Below are 16,136 nucleotides of genomic sequence, written 5' to 3'. Positions count from 1 at the left end.
GTACTGGCCTAGATAATGGAGGGAGAATCTCTCAAATGGAAATTTTAGCTTTCTGGTATCATTTCCCCCATACTGCGCTGTTTGGTTACATATTCAGAAAAAACGTAACAACAGTTACGAGTGTAGTACAATACTATTCTAAAGGGATCAGTATTTTTGCAGAAGTCCAAACATATCTTGGAATTGCTAGCTATCTAAAATTCAGTTCATGTGTTTCATTGAGCAACTTCTACATGCTCGTTTGTTTTGTAATATATGTGGTTAATAATTTATTTCAGATTTCCAATCAACCTTAAGAGCAGAATAACAGTTATAGAAGTAAACTGTAACTGAGGTCATATAAATGTAGGTAGATGGATTTGTTATCAGCTGCATATTTGCAGCAGAGAGCAAATTAATTCAGAGCTAGTCATTTCATAACTATTAAAGTTTTAACAGTTCTTATTTGGGGATTGGTTTGACACATTGTTTACTAGTGCCTTTAGCTATTTCAACTCTTACAATGCAGTCTGTAATAAATGAAATCATTTGCTTTGAAGCCCTTATAAAAGGCTTCTTCCTTTGCTAAATCTTGTAAAATGCAACAGTTGAACATGTAATGATGTTATGTTTATACTGTCTTCTTTCTGTAATCATTTCAAACTACACTTTATATAAATATCATATTTCAGAATTTTACTCTAACACTACTGACACTTAATATTCTTACAAACAGGCATCCAACTTTGCCTAATCATTGGATGAAGAAGTGGGCTAGTGTCTTAGTTATTCCCTTTAAATAACCCATTGTTTTAGGCAAGGTTTCTTTTCATTTTAAAAAGATAGTGTCTCTTCTTAGTACTTTATTTATTGTAATTCAGTTCCATTTCCAAACTATATAATTTTTGAATTAGTTATCTCTTAAGTCTTACACTGAAACATATACTTATTTCCCCAATCCTTTTAGCACTAGGTACAAATTTAATATTCTGATATACCTTTCTAAAATTGTTTGCTACAGAATTGCTAGGTCTTACCTAGCATAATATATCCCCTTTTGTAAACAGTTTGGATGCCATGAGCAAATGCCTCTTGGGGTGCAATGGAATTATTGTCATTATACTTTATTATATGTTACCTATATATTGGTTTATCCCAAGGAACTGTGGAGCAGGCTTGAAGGTATTACAATGAATTTGGTGCACAAAATCTGTATGTTCAAAGGCTTGTGCATACTGTGTGAAGTATTTATACAGTGAGATTTTAAATTGTACAAGCATTTGTTGTAGACATGGCTGCATAGAACTTGTATGTTTGATGTGAATGAAGACGGAAAAGTTAGTGTGTAAAAGTTAACATATTGAGCTAATTGTTAATATATTACATAATCTAACTCTGTTTCACTTCTGGTGAAAGGATGTGCCTTAATGAAGTTAATTTTACATTGACATTTAGATTTATATTAGTTATCAGAGTAAAGGTGAAAACTGCCATCCATTAATTTACTCCTCACTCCCCTCCTGTGTCCTTTTTGATACATTGGAGCTCCATGGTTCTGGAAATGCCCATTTCTCTGCTGCTTGCCATCAAAATCACTTCTTGCTTTCCCCTTTCCTTCTCATTGCATTATCCTCTTGCTTTGTTTTTGTTTAGTTTATTGATTACCATAAGGACCTCAGAAAATATCCCAGAGTTTAAAAGTCTCAAAATTCATTGTCCTGGGATGAATAAATAACATATATGTTGCATCCTATAAGAATGGAAAGAATATTCAAAGTTACTAATTCCCTGGATGAAAAATCAGTCCTTAGAAAATTGGACAGCTTAATCAAAAAGAATAATAAAGTGGTGTGAATTTTGTGTAGTTTTTGCTTGGGACTTTCACATTTCAAATTCTTGGAAATACACTATTCGTTTGTACAACAGTTATAGGGTTTTGTGTCAAAAACACATTTTTAAGATGACCACATGTGTTTTTCGTTCGCAATTGCTGCTTTCTATGCAAAAAATCCCCAGTGATCTTGGACACAATAGCCACATGGCCTTGTTAGGCAATCTTTCACACATAAAAAACACAACAACGCCCACCCATGACTACCTGGAAACCATTTGTGAAACCCATCCCACCCCCCACCCCAATTGTAACATACATACACATATACACCGTGTATTTCTGTGCCAAATAATTTCTAGAAACAGTTGGGATATGGAAATCCATTCATTCTTCTGCTGCAAGAAATGAACTGAAAATTATTCATCTTAATCTGTGAGGACAAAATAGTAGAATATTAATTTCCCCAGTCAATCCAGGAAGAACACAAGAAGACCCTCCAGTTGCAAAGAAAAGCCTCTTTCCAGAGTGCTCTTACAACTTGTGAGCTAAATTTTTGGAATCCCCCAAGGACCTTCTTTAAAAAATAAAAGGCGTTTTGCATAAATCCATGGCAATAGGACTCTAAGTAAAGAACTAATTGGATAATGTAAAAATTGTTTGCTTTTTAATATTGTCGTTGTGTGCCTTCAAATACTTCTCTATACTGGCAGAAAAGGGTATACTCATGCTGAAGCCTGTGCTGGCAGTCCTCGTGACATATGCCTGCTTCTGCAGAGATACCATATTTTTGTTCCATAACCCAATATTTCTCTGAACTAAGCAATGTCAGAGAAAAGCCCCCTCTTTGCTGAGCACATGGTGGCACATCCAATTCTGACTTCAGCAGAAGTGACAGCTCCAGCCAGGCTCTCACGGGGAGCCACTTGAGTGGTGAGGCTGCATTGATGGTGGACAGGCCAGCAGGATCAATGTGGTGTCAGCCTGACTGGCCTGTGTTCATGATGATGTGGCATCACACTGGATTTGGCCTAGTATGTGTGGTTACCATCATGGTTGGTCTGGGGCCAGTGAGGTATAATGCTCCAGACTGGCCTCAGATAAAGTGGTCAATGTACACATGCCCCAAGTCATTTCTGACTTACAGCACTCCTAGGCAACCCTATCATGGGAGTTTCTTGGTAGGATCTGTTCAAAGAGTGTTTATTCTTATCTTCCTTATGGCTGAGAGTCTTATCCTATGGGTTTGCATGGCTCAAAAGAAATTCAAATCCTAGTCTCAGTGTCCGACTCCAGCCCTTTAACCACTACACCATTCTGGCTCTACTAAAACCATATCTTTACCATATGGTTCATTTAATTAATTGTAAACCTGTGTTGAGCATGTATCATCTGATAATACTTACATGACTGAAGTTCTCTCTGTCTCACAAAGTAACATATATGTAGAAGTGTGGTGTAGAGATCTTAGCATTGGACTATGACTCTGAATACATGGCTTAGCCATGTAAACATTGGACAAGTCACACTCTCTCAGCCTCTGAGGATGTCAGTGACAAACCCCCTTTGACAAATCTTGTCAACGAAGGCCCATGATAGGTTTGCTTTAGGGCTGCTGTAAGTTGGAAACAACTTGAGGGTACACAGCAGCAGCAGCAACAACAACAACAATAACAACAACAACAAGAAAATTAGGTTTATGAAGGGGGGAGGTTTATGCTGACCTCTCTACAGCACACTATGTTTTCTGTATGTGGCATTTGTTTGTTTTTTAAATGGTAGAATATTCAGTCATATGTGATATAGAATTAATGTAGAGTGAGAGTTATAATATCAAAATAGGGCCTGTATAGTACATTTTAGCAGATAAAGTTGATAACTATAGCTTAAGTCTACCATGTGTGTGTTTAGTAATGATGAAATTGTTTTCTTAAGTGTATTTGCATGTTATGATTCTTTGTACACTGCAGTTTATGTGAGATGATTCCCAAATGTGCTTAAACACTGCCTGCCTTAATTTGTAGATCTGGAGAAAGTATGTACAGTGGGGCTTCACTATCTGCAGACTTGACATCTGTGGATTTAAGCATCTGCAGATGGCAAGCCCATGTTGTACCCAGTGGTGGCACGTGCATGTAGCTGTGCCACCATTAGGGACAGCTCCCATTGTCCCCAGTGGTGGCACGTGCATGCAGCCACACTGCCACTAGTGATAGCCCCTATTGTCCCTGTGGCGGTGCATGCATGTTGCCGCGCTGACATTATTGACAACAGGACTTCACCTGAAGTCCCATCAACCCTAATAGCAGTTCTGCCATGTGCATGCACCACCATTAGGGACAAGCAAGGTTGTTCCTAATGGTGGCATGGCTGTGCGGACACGCCACCATTGGGGATACCTGCAGATACCAAGGGTCTGCTGTAACTGTATCAGTAGTTTCTATACTTTGTCCACTCCATAAGGGGCAATGATTAGCAGGAAAAAAGAATTACTTACCTTTTCTCTCCCCTGCTTGGTTACTATGTAGAACCGCTGTGCCACTTTCTTAGATTGTTCAGGCAATATGATTAGCCCCTATGTAGAAAATACAGGCCTTGTTTTCATTTTTCCTCCGCACCTTACGGCCATTGTTAATGATTAATATTTCTAATAATGTTAACTGGGCCATACACAAAATCCCCTATGTGCTTTTAACATGTGCATGTTCTCTGAGCCGTCATGTGAGGGTGCAAAATGGCTGGCATTGATATGTGTTTCCCATTGAACTCTCTGTGTATATTTGCATATACTCATGCCAGCCGACGTGATGCAAATTACAAATAAATAGTGACAATAATGTTATTGGGAAAACTAACTGATGTGACATAGAATTATTTCCTTTGAAATATACTATTGCATTTAAACAGTTTTAAAGAATGAAATCTAAAATAATGGTTCCTGCCCCACCCTAATAGTGATAAAATGAAAGTAAATAGCCTATTCAGCAGAAGCAACCAATAGATGACAATATGGTGGGGTGGAGGAAGTTACATCAGAATTGCTTTCATCTCATGTTTGACATAAAAATCTTTAGAAAGCAAGTTAACCTTCTGAAAACAACACATGAAATGAGGCTCAAGGCAGGATATGTGCATCAAACTAGCTTTGTGTTTACTCAAATGCAAAAGTATCTAGCAATCACCAGTCTTCATGAGATCATAAATATTTAATTTTTTCTAACCCTCTGCCTTCCTTTAGTTTTTATTTTTCTTAACAGAAAGCTGCTTTCTTCTGCTTTGCTTCATTTCATCTTTTGTTGCTTAAAGTCTGTTTGTGATGGGACTGTCGTTACAGGGAAGATACAGTCATTCATTAGAAAACAGCTTAACTTTGCAGCGCTCTGTTCTGTCTCACCATGTAAAGTAAGCTGAACTTCATTACCCAGTGATGTTTATATTTAGAGATGTCAAAATATTGAACGTAGTCTCATGCGTGATCTTTTTTTTCTTTCTTTCTGGAAAATGAAAATCTTGTAAGCCTGGCTGGGCAAGGGGCATTCTGCCAGACAAGGAAGCTTCATTTAATGACCAAACCATGACCTCATTTTGCTGGCATAAGTGTAGATCAAAGTGGAAGATGCCTGTCCAGTGCAAAGCATGTTGCTGGGCCTGACAGCTCTTCACATCAAAATGACAGCTCAAGAATACGACAGCCAAAATTGCTTAATTATGTCCCAGCCTTGTAATTATTCATCTCTACTCCTGCAAAGAGCACAGTTGTCATTTCTTTGACATAATTATTTAGAGCTGTGCCCTTATTCTGTTCAAAGCTTGTACAGTACTACCGGAAGGACTTGAATGTTCAGCAGGGGGGTGGTTGGACGTGGAATTGGAGATAGAAGAGAGAAGGAATGTTCATCTTCATGTATTTTTTTAATGTTTATAGTGAACAATTGAGTGGACCTTGGACAATATAGAAATACTCTATTCAGTGTGAGAATTTATGGCTGTGGTGTAGGCTGTGGAGAATTTACTATGGTATTGTTTCATCATATCTGTCAACATTTAAGAATCAAATATGTTGAGTGTATATTTTATTTTATATATTTTCAGAAAAGACCAATATTCAATGCATTAAAAAAAACTTTCCCCCTTGCTAATAAATTGACTTTCATTACATTTCCCAAATCTTTCTACTTAGATTTTTTTTTAAAAAAATATGAATGATTTTATTATTTTAATATCATATAGTGCCATGTTTTATAATCTGTTGTGACCTCTTTACTTTACAGTGCTCTATAAATAAATTTTGTGCTGGCCAAATGGCCGTAATAAAGTTATTATTATTATTATAAATAAATTTTACAGTGCTCTATAAGTAAGTGTTAATAATAATAATAATAACAATAATAATTTTCCATGATGTGCTAATTTGAAGGGAAATTGTACCAAGTCAGTTGTCCCAGCTTATTCTGCTCCATATGCAGACTTTATTATAGACTGGAAAGAGATCTGTCTAGGCTATATTATGTCAAGAGCATTAGAGAAAAGTGTATTTCAAGATGGACAATAAGGAAAAGGATCCATATTTTGAAAAAGGAAATGGTTTTTCTGAGATTGAGAATGCTGGAGTCAAATGAGCAAAGGTTTAACAGAAATGAATGTGGTGGAATATAATGCCAAACAAAAAGAGAACAAAAATAATGACCAAAGAGGACCTACATAAATTCAACCTAGACAATGTTGAAATTGAAATAGTTAAGGATTTCTCATACCTTGGATTAAACACTGATCAGGATGGATACTGCAGTTAAGAAATCAGAAGACTAGGAATGGGAAGGGCAGTGATGAAAGAACTAGACAAGATTCTAAAGAGCAAAGATATACAACTGAGCATTCAAGTCTGAATCATCCAAGCTATTGTATTTCCATCACTAAATAGTCTTCCAACTAAATATTCCAAGAAAAGATGGGAATAGAGTAAAAATCATACTGATGGCATAAGGGTAATAGGCTTAGAGAAATTAAAGAAGCTGTAGCAATACTGAAGTTAATCGAGTAAACATCAGAAAATGCAAAAGGAAGAAATTAGCGAGAAACAACCGTACAATCCAAGTGTTACCAATGGAAGTAGAAAATATAATATCCAAGAAAAAAGAAGAATGATTTAGCAATAATACATGAGAAGTAGAAAGTTTATTTATTTTCTCCTTGTTTTGTTGTAGGAACTGTAAATAATATAGAAAAACATACAATTGTACATTATGTTGCAATCTATATATAAGGATACAAATAATAATAATAATAATAATAATAATAATAATAATAATAATAATAATAAAGTTTCTGCTAGTGTATTTAATAGTTTTGCTGACAGGTGCCATATACCAGAAGCCAAAGAATCCTACATATTGTTTTTAACAATTTAAATATTCCAGCACAAATCTTTTGTAAGCAAGACCAGAAGGTGTAAAAACCATAACCACCATTTTTATCCCCTCCTTTTATTTTCAAGGAACAGGCCACAAAAGGAGGAGAGGGAGGAATTAGAAAAGGGAATGTCACTCAGAATCCCTTTTGTTTTATTATATTTAACTATGTTTGATTCATTTGGAGCACTGCAATAAAAATGTGTTAAACAGAAGGATCCTTTTTGTAAGCAACAAATCCATTTGTGGTCTCAAGAACATTAAAAGGAAATTTAATATACAGGTATTTTATACTAAAATAAATATATACATTTTTCCAGCCCTTTATGTCCTCTATTATTGATATACATCTTGAAAGTCTGACTCCTGAATGCGAGCCTTCTGGCTTTTATCTGTACCACTTAAATGAGCTATCAGGAACACTTAAAGCAAAACTGGCATATGAAAGGGGGAAAGCAGTTGGCATTCTTCCTGGATTTTCTGTCTTTCCAGCCATTGTCTTCCATGTTGCCAATAAATAAGAGGCCACCTGACCTAGATGATGTTATAAAAGATGGTCAGTTGGTGTGGTCTCATGGTTTCAAGAGGTTTTTGTTTTACTAGGGTAATTTATCAACTAACTGTTTCCTCTTTTTGTCTGAGTGTGATAATGCAGTAGAGAGTTTGAAATCTTCTGTGTCATTAGATCAAGAATCACAGGGATCCCTCATAGTGTGGTGGAGCCTCCTTTTTTTGGAGGTCTTTAAACAGAGGTTGGATGGCCATCTGTCGGGGATGCTGTCATTGAGATTTCCTGCATGACAAGGCATTGGACTGGATGGCCCTTGTGATCTCTTCCAACTCTATGATTCTGTGATTCTATGTTCCTCTGATTACATGCCCTTTGGGGTTCGGTCCAAGGAATGTGTGATCAAACCTCTGCATTGCATTGCCGTAATAGCTGAATTGTGCAAAAAAGAAGAAGAGGGATTTAAAATAAATTCTGAAAGGTTTGCTGGGTAGAGCAGTAGGGCAGGGAGATGCAGTTAAGGAGCAATCTGGGGGAAAGAGTCCTGGATTGTCAATGGCCACTACAGCTGCAGTTCTGCAACTGAAGACATGCGATAAGAACTGTTTCCAAACCAGTATGTAAGCATTTCCTTTCATTAACACAATAGCGATGAGAACTGGGGCTCATGTGAAAAACTTGTTGATAAGAGGTGCACAAATTAAGGCCCTTGAGATATTGTCAGACTGCTCTTTCCATGACCCTTAGCCAACATAGCCAGTAGTGAGAAAAGCTGGAAGCTGTGGCCCAGCAACATCTGGAGGGTCACACACACCCCTCTGGTTTAGAAATTTCTGTTTCATGTTTGAAGGCTTGGACCTTTACATGGTGTCTCATACCATAAAAAATACTACAAATGTTGAAAGCAGTGGGTGGCATCCAGATTCATACCGGGTGGACTGCTAATTTTTTCATATTTCTCTTCCACACAGACTCTAATAAATAATAATAAAATAATGATAATAATGATAATAATAATAAAACTTTTATTTGTACCCCGCTTTTCTGTAATAGAACATTAAAAGCGGCTTACATCTGGTAGTTCTGTTTCCCCCCCCAAAGGTATTTATTGTGTTTTAACCCACTCTAATTTTCTCTGTCTTGTCTTTTACACAGACAAATGTCAAGAAGCGTCTTGCTTCCCGAGTCTCTTTGTCCTCTCTAACCTTTTAACTAATGATTAAAAAGAAAAGAAAACTTCTTCCCTGACTACAGAAATGAAGTTTTCAATCTGGGTTTTAACCGACAGCACAAAACAAAAACTAAAACAAGACAGAAACAGATGTTCTGCTAGCCAATGGCAATGACATGTTTTGAGCATTTCCCTTAATATTACATTCACCCAACCAATCTGCTTTTTCAAAAATAAGATTTCACCTTAACTCAATAATCAACATTGATTTCACAGAAATATGGAGTTTGTTGCAGATATCTCTTGTCAAGTTACCTTTTACTTATGGTGATCCTATGGGTGATGGACTTCCATAGGCCCCAGTTATCAGCAGCCCTATTCAGATCTTGCATACTCAGGCCTGTAGCTTGAACTATTTGTAGTATACTTTCTTTTTTCCTACTGCCTTTCACTTCATTCAGCATTACGGTCTTTTCCCAGTGAACTATGTTTCCTCATAATATGTCAAAAGTAATACAACTCTTCTAGAACCTGGCCACATAGCCCGAAAAACCCACAAAAAGCTATGGATGCCAGCCATGAAAGCCTTCGACTTCACATTAATACAGCTTCAGTTTAGTTATTTGGCTTCTAGTGTCCATTCTGGCTTCTGGGACCTATTTATATGCCCCTTTGGCAGTCTGGGATATCAGCAGAACTGTCCTCCAGCACCACATTTCTAATGGGTTCATTCTCTTCCTGTCCTCTTTCTTCATTGTCCAGTTTTCACAATCCAATATAGAAACTGGAAATATTCTGGCAGTTTCTATTTTTCTGTTTATTTTTAAAGACACCATATGCTTCTGTTTTGCAAAGTAGAATTAATAATTAAATGACAAATTAAATCATGTTTCAGCCTGTTTTGTCTAGTGCTCAACACAAGTTAGTTTGGTCTGAAGTCTGTTTTCAGTGGCAGGATTTGGGTTAAGAAATCAGCAGCACAATCATATGCATTTTCTCACAGAAGTATGCTTCACTGAATTCAAAGGTATTACTGTCAGGTAAGCATGCATAGGATTTTATAAATGATGGGGCTTGTGAAGAAATAAATCAATGTCTTTCCCAAACCAGTCTCTTGCATTTAATCTGGCAGTAGGCGCTTGCTCCTTGTAGCCAAAGAAAACTGTTGACAGATATACTGAAGTTTTAAACAAATATGTTTCTTCCTGCTGGGTGTAAATAGTTTCTCTTTGGCTGCATCTATACTGAAGAATTAATGTAGTTTGATATCACTTTAGTTGCCATGGCTCAATGCTATGGAATTCTGGGGTTTCTAATTTTGTGAGATTTTTAGCCTTCTCTCTCAGAGAGCTCTTTTGCCACAACAAACTACAGAGGCCAGTATCCCAAGGAATGGAACTAGGAAGTTAAAGTGCTATCAAACTGCATTAATTCTGCAGTGTGGCAGCAGTCCCACTCTTTCTCTTTTCTTCCCTCCCTCCCATCCTGAATCTTTCTTTTCTAAAACAGGCAAACACTCAGTTTCCTTATTTTTGGCTGTGAAGTATAGAATCATGGTTGGCACCAGTTGTAGCTTGTAGCGAATACCTACCCTATTCATATTGTATGTCAGAGTCATAGGTGTTTAATCTGAAAACTGTGGCAACATCCCAAAATGTATGTGACTATTTAACCTTGCCTCTCTGTTCTTATCCTTTTCAAATAACCTAAGGATTCTTCCACTTAAGGCTGTTAGAGTATTGCAGAATGCTATTTACATGTCTACTGGAAGATATTAAGAGATGGCCACCTTTCAGCAATTAATAGATTAATTTATCCAAGCTTAAATCCATTTTAAAGGTATGTTGTTTTTGTGCCAATGCACATTTTCAGAAAAAAAGTAGCACTGCAGTGACTACTCCCACCTCACTTTACCATCCTAATTGTGGTTGACATTTCCCCCCTCCCACGTAATTTTGGGCAAACTGAAAATCTCAAACAGGTTTGAGGCAACTGATTGTTATCCATGGTGGTAACCTCTCCTGTTGCATTTTAAAGTGCTGATCACCTCTGGCATCATCCACAATGGTGACCTTAACCCTTCACTGTGGCAATCTTACTATCTTCTATTTTCCCCAGATAATGACCCAGATTATTACCACTCCAGAGCAGAGAGGAGCATGAAATAGTAGCTGTAAAAAGATAAAAGCCATGACTCCCTTCCATGATTGGTGCTGTTGCCACTGTGCAGACAGCAATCTCCAGCAACAAAACATTTTAAAGGCAGAGATGAGATCACTGCTACTGTTGCAAAAGGGGAATCTTCCCATCTGTTTGCAATCCAACCCCCTTCTTACATCCTATGAAAGAAATAGGCACCTCTTTTGGGGCAGAGATATCTTTCCCCTCCCCAAATTCTTTGGAGATCTTTTTGCGCAATGCTAAAAAAAGTGAGGTTTTTTTTAAACCCCCAATACACATACAAAAATGGTGAGGGAGAAAATTCTTGGTGCATTTCTAGATAAAACAAAATAATTAATGTATTTTTTTGTTTAATTGTTGATTTTATTCATTTCAATTTTTTCTGGCATTCCGATACATGCATTATTATTTTGAAATTGGCCACTTGTTATGTGAAACAGTGACAAGGAAGCAAAAAGAGATGATTTGATTTTTCTGGTCCCTAGGAAAATAGCAATATGATTGAATTTGTTGGTAGTTGACACAGCAGATAAATGTGGGATATTTTTCTTTGGTGAAACTCCAGATAGACAAATTCTGTTGCAGATTCCAGCCTTGAGAATTGCTATAGTGGCAAAATATGTTTCACTTTCTCCTCATATTTGAATTTGCAAATTTTGTAAAATTTTGATGAAAAATATATTAAAACAAAATTGACTTGGATCATAATCTGTATGTGTGGAGATTTAGGATAGGATATTTGTATACTGGTTTATGTATTTTTAAAAAATCTGCCTACCAAGGCTCCAAAACAATGTTCATTAAAATAGATTTTAGAAAGAGAATAATGATTTTTCTATTTTAAAAACTAAAAACCATATGGATAATACAATTCTGGTTACTTACCGAAGCTAATGAAGGACAGAGCCACTTTGATTCTGTGGGTGGGAGTCACAATGAAGGTACTGCTGTATCAACAGACTTATCTCATGTACTCACCAACCTGGCCTCTTGAGTTTGTGAGACACACAGCAAGGCCTCTGTTCGGGATCTTAGATGTGAGGCAAGTTCATACAAGATGAGATTATATTTCAGATATCATGGCCCCAAGCCATTTGGTGCAGTGTAGACATTAATTCCTTGAACTGAGTTTGGAAATAAATTGGAATGTACTGAAGTTGGTTCACGACCAGTCTCAGATGTGCATGCCAAACACATGCTGATGCATTTTCAGCTAACTATTGTTTCTGTTTTCTTCAGAGAGCCATCCATAGAGTGCATTACGGTAGTCTAGTCCAGGAGAAATTAAGACATGGATCACTGTTGCCAAATTCACCTTGTGTTCTGATTTGGTTCCAGATGCTAAGAAGTATTGAAATGCTGCAGAGTAAGATTTATGTCTTTGTTTAGGGATACACAAGTTAATTGGTACTGGTTTCTAAACTTTATCCACTTCATAAAGCCATGTCAACACATAGTTTTCTGGGACCTTAAAAAAAGTAGATATGAATATATAGACTGACATTCTATTTGTAACATACACAGGAATGACTGGAGAAATGTACTTTTCCAGACCTTATTGAAAGAGATGTTGAGTACCTCCTTCCATGAGGTCTAAACCCTTACACACAAAAAATAGTTGGTGGGGCCAGGTCTTCTCCTCTTGGTGGCAGGAACGTGCCCAAGATCATTCTGGCTGCTCCTTATCTCTGAGAAGGATGGATAACTTTATACTGGGGGGTGGAAACTGTTCCTTCTTCCCTCCATGCTGAAGAGTGACTGTAAAAGGTTAAGATGTACATTAGCATTCAGCCAGTGGCCAGAGACATATAATTGCACCTGGAAGCCCTCCATGCTCTTGTTGTGAACAGTGGAAAGCAGCTTGGTGGAGATACCAGCCTCTGCAGCTGATGGACTCTGCTTAGGAGCTTTATAAATAGAGGTTGGATCCTTTAGCATTGAATTTCTGCACTGGCAGCGAACAGATCAAAATTGTGCTAGGGGTTATTTCCAGCTCTGTGATTCTGAGATTTTTGTCATGAAGTGCCACTACTAGAGGTGGGACAAACTAACTTTATTGTGCTTCTCTACATTCCCACAGTACCCCTATTCCATTGTTTGTATCAAGTTTGGGATTAGGCCAGAATCCTGTTGGTTGGTGATGTTTTTAACTATCTTCAAGTAGTCAAGGAGGCATGTTATTTAGTTATTTCTTTAATAGGCTCAATGACCAGTTTTCAGAAAGGGTTTAAGACATTGGATGCCATCTTTAAAGATGGGGGTATATTCAAGAGTGTCACTGCCCTGCTGTCAGCCATCTCTGGGTAGAGGCTGATTATAAAGGTATATAAAAGTACGTTCACTCACACATATCATCACCTCCATATGTGAAAATATCATGATTGAATATAAGTTTATTTGTTTCTTTAATGTGCAGAATTACAACTTTTTGTGAGTTTGGCAGGATTTGCAACCTATAGTTCTTCCTTCTCTTGGAGAGATTGTTATAGGCCTTTTGAAAAAATGAATTACAACTACTTTTGCATTTCTAGTACATAGTCTGAAAATTAATGGATGCAAGTCATCTTCTTATATAAAAAAACATACAATGAGAGTTTCAGCCTGGAAAGTAGAAATAGGAATTCTGTTTGCATAAAATCAGCTAAAAGAAGAAAGTAAGTAAATACCATGCTCAAAAAAAAAAAAAAAAAAAAAAGATAGAAAGAAAGAAGAAAAAGAAGAAGAGAATAAAAAAGAAAAAGAGAAAGGTGACTTTTCCTCCCTCTTCAACATCCTATGGATAAAAGTACAACTTAGATCACATAACTGCTACAAACAGTTCACTGTGTAGGCCAAATGCTTTCTAATGCACTAAAATTAAGAAATAATGTGCTTTGAAAATGATTTATGAGTGTGGTTAAACTGCCAGATTTACAAAGAAATAGTTCAGATCTTGGGAAGCCTCATGAGTCACGTCAAAAATGAATTTGACCATGATTTAAACTGCTACTTTTCTTACATGACATTTAATATGTGTACTTTGGAGGCCCATATGTCTTTAATAAAATAGCATTAAGTTTTAAATATGATATGAATGCAGTCAGTTTCTAAATTCATAACCTTTTCCAAAACTCCAAAATGCTAACCAATAAAGGGAGTCATACATGCAATAAAACATAAACCTTAGAAAATAGCTTTTTATTAAAACAGTTAGACAGTTGGCAGCTGTGTTGCAGTGTAATAAATTCTTGAAACCAATGTGGATTTATCAGTCATTGTTTACATTGCAAGCAATTTGGACCAAACAACTAATTAGAACTGAAGACCAAAAGGTCATTAAAACAGAATTCTTACTCTGTCCAGTCAGCCGAGTACTTATTTGGCAAATTTTAACCATTTTAACCAGCAGGCTAATTTTAATCATGATGTTCTGCAGTGTGTTTTCTTGTCATCTTGTACACATAATATGCATGGCTTCTCATTTAAGATGCTTCTAGGGGGTCTAAACCTTTCAGAAACATGTAACAGGACAGCATCGAAAGAGCTTCAAAGGCCAAAACAAATTTCAATGCAATCTATACTGGTGTTAACAGTTCATAACATAGGAACGTCAACCTATGAAGAAGCAAATGGTTACAAATGATGGACTAGGATTGCTTGGGTCATGGTGATTCGGATGCCAATATGCTCTATTCCAGCAGTTTCCAAACTGTGTTTTGGAGATTCTTCAGGTTGTTTGAACACTCACCAGATGAATACTCCATGTGCAGATTATGTGGTTCTCTAGATGTTGCAGGACTGCAATTTCCATCAGCCCAGTTAGTATAGACAATGGTGAGGAATGTTGTCCAACCATATCTGCATGATTCCCATCCCTGATGTACAGGGTCCTTGGAAAGGGATTTGGCCCAAACTTCTCCAGAAGTGGGGAAATGTTGGGTAAGGTTCACATGAGGTTAAGAAAAAGGCTCCACTGCACAGGATGAAGGGGTGTTTTTAAAATTGATCCCATTCCCTTGTAGGCCAGGGGGTAGGTAGGATCCGCATTTAAAAGGGGAGTGCTGTGTGTGTGTGTGTGTGTGTGAGTGTGAGAGAGAGAGAGAGAGAGAGAGAGAGAGACTTATCTTCCATCTCTTCAAGAGCCGTTTTCTCCTGGTTCTTTCTTGTACTGAGAGAAAAATGCAAATAGATGAAATACCATAAGAAGATTCAACTCCTGTCATACACATTCCCTCTTTTTAATTTTAGGTACATCAAAATAAACAAAGATTAAATCCCCTAAATATAAATCAAACCAATGGAAACATGTGACCTGAGATATATAATAATGCCACAGTTTCGAACACTGCACAAATATTTCATTTATAATTTTTTAAAAAACAAAAATATTTTCTTATCAAAATGAATCTGATGATTAGATCATGAGCTTAATTTTTATTTTATATTGTAGCAAATGGTATATTTTTTACTACACTGTACTAAAAGAAACTATATTCATTTCTTCCCAGCCTCTCTAACTTGATATGTACGTTTCTCAGCAGCACAGCCCCAACATTCTTGTTTCAAACATTAATAGAGGCATATATACCATTCTTCTATTTACTGACTGATTTCAATCTTATCATATCCAAGGGGCAAAAAACCTCTTTTTTGCACTCAGTAGTGTAATAGTGGGAATTAACAGTTCTACCTCTTCTGTCAGATGTATACACTAATATAGAACCTGGCCTGTTTTGCAAAACAAAATATGAACATGTGTGTGTGTGTGTGTGTGTGTATATATAGCTAAAAGTATATATAAAATATGAACAGCTAAAAGTATATATAATTGGAAATGGTGGGGTAGCAATAGCGCACCTTCATCAGTGAGGAAAATGTATACATTAGGCAAAATGCATTAAAAATGGCATATTATGAAAAATACATTAAAATGTCCAGATGGAAGTAAAAATGGGAAGTTAAAAAACAACCCATCCAGTAAAAGAAATACCTACAAAGATGCAAAGATAGGATGCAAAGAAAATGGGATTGGGATTTAGAGAAATTTAACCGAATTGAGCATTCCTCTTAGAACTTCAA

The 16,136-nt window shown here is 36.7% G+C and overlaps 1 protein-coding gene across 1 annotated transcript in view; it reads left to right on the top strand.

Moving 5' to 3' along the window:
* The window catches only part of LRMDA (leucine rich melanocyte differentiation associated), a 929,993-nt gene that overhangs the window by 523,504 nt on the left and 390,353 nt on the right, over nt 1-16,136 (top strand). The gene's annotated exons all lie outside the window — the stretch shown is intronic.

The sequence above is a fragment of the Sceloporus occidentalis genome, unplaced genomic scaffold (genome assembly GCF_023333645.1).
Source record: "Sceloporus occidentalis isolate IW3139 unplaced genomic scaffold, rSceOcc1.0.p SCAF_2, whole genome shotgun sequence".
Taxonomy (NCBI): domain Eukaryota; kingdom Metazoa; phylum Chordata; class Lepidosauria; order Squamata; family Phrynosomatidae; genus Sceloporus; species Sceloporus occidentalis.
Note: the sequence above shows the minus strand (reverse complement) of the source record. Positions and strands in the feature narration are given on the sequence as shown.